The sequence below is a fragment of the Homarus americanus genome, unplaced genomic scaffold (assembly GCF_018991925.1).
Source record: "Homarus americanus isolate GMGI-L3 unplaced genomic scaffold, GMGI_Hamer_2.0 scaffold40856, whole genome shotgun sequence".
NCBI classification, from domain to species: Eukaryota; Metazoa; Arthropoda; class Malacostraca; order Decapoda; family Nephropidae; genus Homarus; species Homarus americanus.
In genome coordinates, this window is record NW_024734615.1 from 8,135,788 (window position 1) to 8,141,009 (window position 5,222).

Sequence of the window (5,222 nt, forward strand, 5' to 3'; positions counted from 1 at the left end):
GATGTGTGTCTGTGTTTTACTGATAGATGTGTGTCTGTGTTTTACTGATAGATGTGTGTCTGTGTTTTACTGATAGATGTGTGTCTGTGTTTTACTGATAGATGTGTGTCTGTGTTTTACTGATAGATGTGTGTCTGTGTTTTACTGATAGATGTGTGTCTGTGTTTTACTGATAGATGTGTGTCTGTGTTTTACTGATAGATGTGTGTCTGTGTTTTACTGATAGATGTGTGTCTGTGTTTTACTGATAGATGTGTGTCTGTGTTTTAATGTTTTAAATGACGTGACAAAATATTAATAATCTGTATGAATTTCTGAGTGGTGTTCGTTCACTGTATACAAACTGGTCGTATTATATATATTTGTAGTAGTTTTTTATATCTGCATTTGTAACTGTAATTGTGTATCTGTACCTGTATCTGTACTTTGCCTGTATCTGTACTTGTGTGTATCTTACACATGTGTATGTGCCTTATATGTGTATATGTATCATATGTGTATGTTTCATATATATCTATATGCATTTATATATTGTGTCTATGCTTTTTCTGTACTTCTGTGTATCTTGAGTATACCGGCACATATATCTTACGTGTGTACCATTGTTTCTTAATTAGTGTAAAGAATTCACACAAGTAGTGGTCCGTTCAGTGTACACCGCCCCCAAGTTGTGAACAAAATGAGTCCAACAAAGATAAACATTTTGACAAAGCATTTGGTCACTATTGTGTCCAAATATCAGCTTCTTTGATTAAAAAGTAATTGATATATCGCTTGGACAAGCAATAAAACAAGAGATAAAAGAAAGAGACAAACAAACACCACTGAGCATCCTTATGTCGCATGCGCTCCTCGAGGTACTTGGAGACGAAATGGGGGGGAGGGGAGGGGGTGTATAATGAAATGTGATATATAAGTTGGGTATTTGTGGAAACGTTATGAATTCAAGACGCGCCAGAGCAAGAAGGAGCAAAGGCTTATGGAAAACAAATTATGTGAGTGTGTAGAGTGAAACTGGACCAGTTGCTCCTGCTAACTGGATTCTCAAGGCCAACTGTTAAGGTCACAACATTTCAAGGTGATGCTCAGGGACCGACTCGGATGCCAGAATTAAGTCAGGGAGTGGGTGTTGTTTGTGAGTTGCGTTGTGCAATTTCTTATACTTTGTTGTGAACTAAAGGGCTCTACAGATGCGGATATTCCCTGACAATGTGACTTATGTTGATGCTCGGGTTGTCTAGACTCTAGTGCACAGTGGAACTTATAGGAATCAGCCCAAAGAGTCAATCACGTGGGCCTGGCAGGCGTCACACACCACACAGGTAGAGAGGTGAGGCTTATCTCCCCCCCCCCCCTTTCCAGTGGTCTGAATATTTGTGAGGTGGTGAGGCTTTACGACACACCAGCAAGGATATGGTAACGCTACTAGTACTGGCTCACACCAGATATATATGACACATCGATTCATCAATGAGGATTCGAACCCGCGACCTACGGAACACCAGCCACAGTACCTATGCGCGCGTGTGTGTTCGTAAAAAATGCGTCTATAAGTGATCTTAGTACGTAAATACATGTCTCTACAAGTCTATTATGCAACAACAAACACCTACACAGCGACACCACGAGGGGCTGAGGGTGGAGGTAGTAGATAGGGGGTAGTAGGTAGATAGATTAGTAGACAGGGAAGGAAGTAAATAAGAAAATAGAAGGGTTCATAGATAGGTATAGGTTTGCAGAGAGAGGTAGGTAGGTGTGCGTCGTAGGGCTGCTCACAGTAATCGACCACACCTCCATACAAAAACAAGGTTAATGCTCAGTTTTTGTTTTCGTGTTGGCGAAGGTTGATCACTTATTTACTTCTATAGTTCACATGTACTTGACTACATACATGTATGTATTACACACACACACAGAACCCCAGACACACCTCCAGTTCACATGCACGTGGACACACACAGACGATTATTTGGTGTCCTTGAATTTTCCCACCGCCAGATATGCTACGTAATAGCGTGGAGGCGGAGTGGCCATCCTACCTAACTAGCATTCCTGTTGTCCTTGGTTGGACTCTCCCCAGAGGTGGCACAGTCAGTGATGTACTGTGGGAGCCAATATTCAGGACAGGATACAAGATGTTTTTTTAGGGAATGACCCGCTTGACTTTTACTTCCAATGAAAAAACAAACTAGTTACTATCCCGAGTAATCAATAATAACCAGAATTTCCTTTTGCTGAAGTTGTTTTTAGACGTCTGCAGTGGTTCAAAATAGTGTTGGATAATTATAAGATTATTTTTACATCACAGGTCCATCGTGTTCCTCCTTCAGTTCCGGGTGTGGAGGAACTTGGGGACAGGATCCATCTGGGGTGTAAACAGTGTTGGACCGTGACACTGCCCTCGTTTCCGTCAGGGTAAAAGATTCGTTAATAGGGACACGCGGACATTATATTCAAAAGTGCACTTCATTAAGACTAGACTTTGAAAATTTATGTCCCAAATTTCTGTTGTTATTGATCAGTTGATATCTTAGATCGATTGTTATTGATCAGTGGATGTCCTAAATCTATTGTTATTGATCAGTGGATATCCTAAATCAGTTGTTATTGATAAGTGGATGTCCTAAATCTGTTATTATTGATCAGTGGATGTCTAAATCTGTTGTTATTGATCAGTGGATGTCCTAAATCTGTTATTATTGATCAGTGGATGTCCTAAATCTGTTGTTATTGATCAGTGGATGTCTTAAATCTGTTATTATTGATCAGTGGATGTCCTAAATCTGTTATTATTGATCAGTGGAGGTCCTAAATCTGTTGTTATTGATCAGTGGATGTCTAAATCTGTTGTTATTGATCAGTGGATGTCCTAAATCTGTTGTTATTGATCAGTGGATGTCCTAAATCTGTTGTTATTGATCAGTGGATGTCCTAAATCTGTTGTTATTGATCAGTGGATGTCTTAAATCTGTTATTATTGATCAGTGGATGTCCTAAATCTGTTATTATTGATCAGTGGAGGTCCTAAATCTGTTGTTATTGATCAGTGGATGTCTAAATCTGTTGTTATTGATCAGTGGATGTCTAAATCTGTTGTTATTGATCAGTGGAGGTCCTAAATCTGTTGTTATTGATCAGTGGACGTCTAAATCTGTTGTTATTGATCAGTGGATGTCCTAAATCTGTTAATATTGTTTTTTGTTTTGATTTGTCCTCTTCGCCACTGATCTGCTCGTTAGCTGGGCGATCGGTCACGTTCCTGTTACGCAACTGTTGGCAAGTACTGGGCATGCAATCGGCTCCTGAATGTACCTTAACCTGGCAAACCTGCTCCAGTGTTGGTCAAGTCTGGTCTTGGTGCCGTCACAACACTTTCTGGTTGATTGTTCCAAGAGTTCACAGCTCACTCCAGAAAAAGTTTGCCCACATTTTGACTCTAGGCTTTATATCTTGAGTTGTGACCCTTTAGTGAGCAGTCCGCCAGCTGCAAGTATGACACTGACTGAGAAAGCCTTGAGATGCTTATACACCTTAACTAGGTCACCCTTGCCGTCTGTAGTAAAAGGTTGGTGCAAGTTCAGGCGCTCCAATCATTTATTTACATATATAGTTCACATGTGGGTGTTCTAAATCTTTTATTGATCAGTGGATGTCCTAAGCAGTATATTGAAAAAATAAAACATCCTGCACTGCAGTAATAAGATTCACCTTTTATAACAATCATCCCTATATTTTCCTGCTCAATGAACATCGCAGTCTGAAGGTTATCTTCGTCAGTGCAGAGTTACCGACAAGGAAATACATTGTAGCATAAGGCTTGTAACTCTAAGACAGCATTATTCAATCCTATAAAGCAAACGAAAATAAAATACTAACGGGAGAGGAGGAGATAATATAGTTGAGGGTAACAGACCTCCTGAGAGCAGCAAGAAAACTACATTTAATCCAGGATGAAACAAAAACATTCAAGTCACGCCAAAAAATTGCTCTCAGGTAAAGTAAAACGCGACACTATACAATGAAGTTTCTAAAAAATTAACATTATATTTTAATGAATCACTCATCTGTATATTAATATAAATCTTTTGTTCCATATCCGACAAGAATAAGTTTAGTAATAACACGGACAAGTATCTAATATACCATAGAACCAGGCAGGTGTCTGTCTGTCAAGTTCTGGGCAGTCAAACGGCCACTTTCATCAAACTTAGTGGAAAAATCGCAAAAAAATCGTAGAGTGAACAAACCAGGTCCCATGTCGATTTTTTTAGGAAGGCATTAATTAACCATTTTATTTTACGCTGAAAACGATGCAAGTCTACGGACTTGGTGCACCCTCATTCGCTGTACGCTAGCCAAGAACGATTAAACTTTCACTGGGCACAAGCGTGCCCGCGATCACTTGTATACAAGTACAGTACATGGCTTTGAAAACGTAAAGATTATAAAAGTAATATTGATGAATAAGTAAGAGATAATAATGATTTTAACTGGTGAGACTATACAGGCCGGTACCTGTCTGAGTATCCGACAACTAACTAGGCTCATATTTTTTTGGAGGATTCTGCCTTTCCAGTCAGGCAAGTAACAGTAGAGAGAGTTTTAACTTGTTGTTCCATAGTAGTGAACTCTTCCTGAATAACAGGTTGATAAATCCTGGTATTTATATACCTCTCACGGGGTGTGTATACTACACAATGACCACACACCATGATATTCCTCAACGGAGGGGGAAGTGGACACACATCCCCAGACACTCACACAGACACACAACCTGATTACTGTATTCTCTTGCTTTTGAGTTGGGATAAATGTAGTAGCCTCTGTCAACATAATGACAGCATAGGACTTATATAAATGTGGGATATTTACGTGTAGTGTAGCATTGTATAAATTACACGACCCGAATTAACTAAATAAACAACAACTAAGCAGACCTTTTAACATCCTCATCACGTGCAAGGTGACATTCCTGTATCCTCAACACACCTCTGAACTGCACAGGTCATCGGCACCAAGTGCCCGGCCCTCAGTGTCTCACGCTTGTTTAAAGGAGCTCTGTAAATTACCATATATATTCTCAAAGAAAACGGTTGCTATTATGGGTTAGTTCGTTATTGATAACCATAGTTTGCTATATTTGGGTAAATTAATAGAAAAGCCAAATAGTGTTTGTGTGAACATTAACTACAGAAGATGTAACTGAACGAAGTGGATACCAA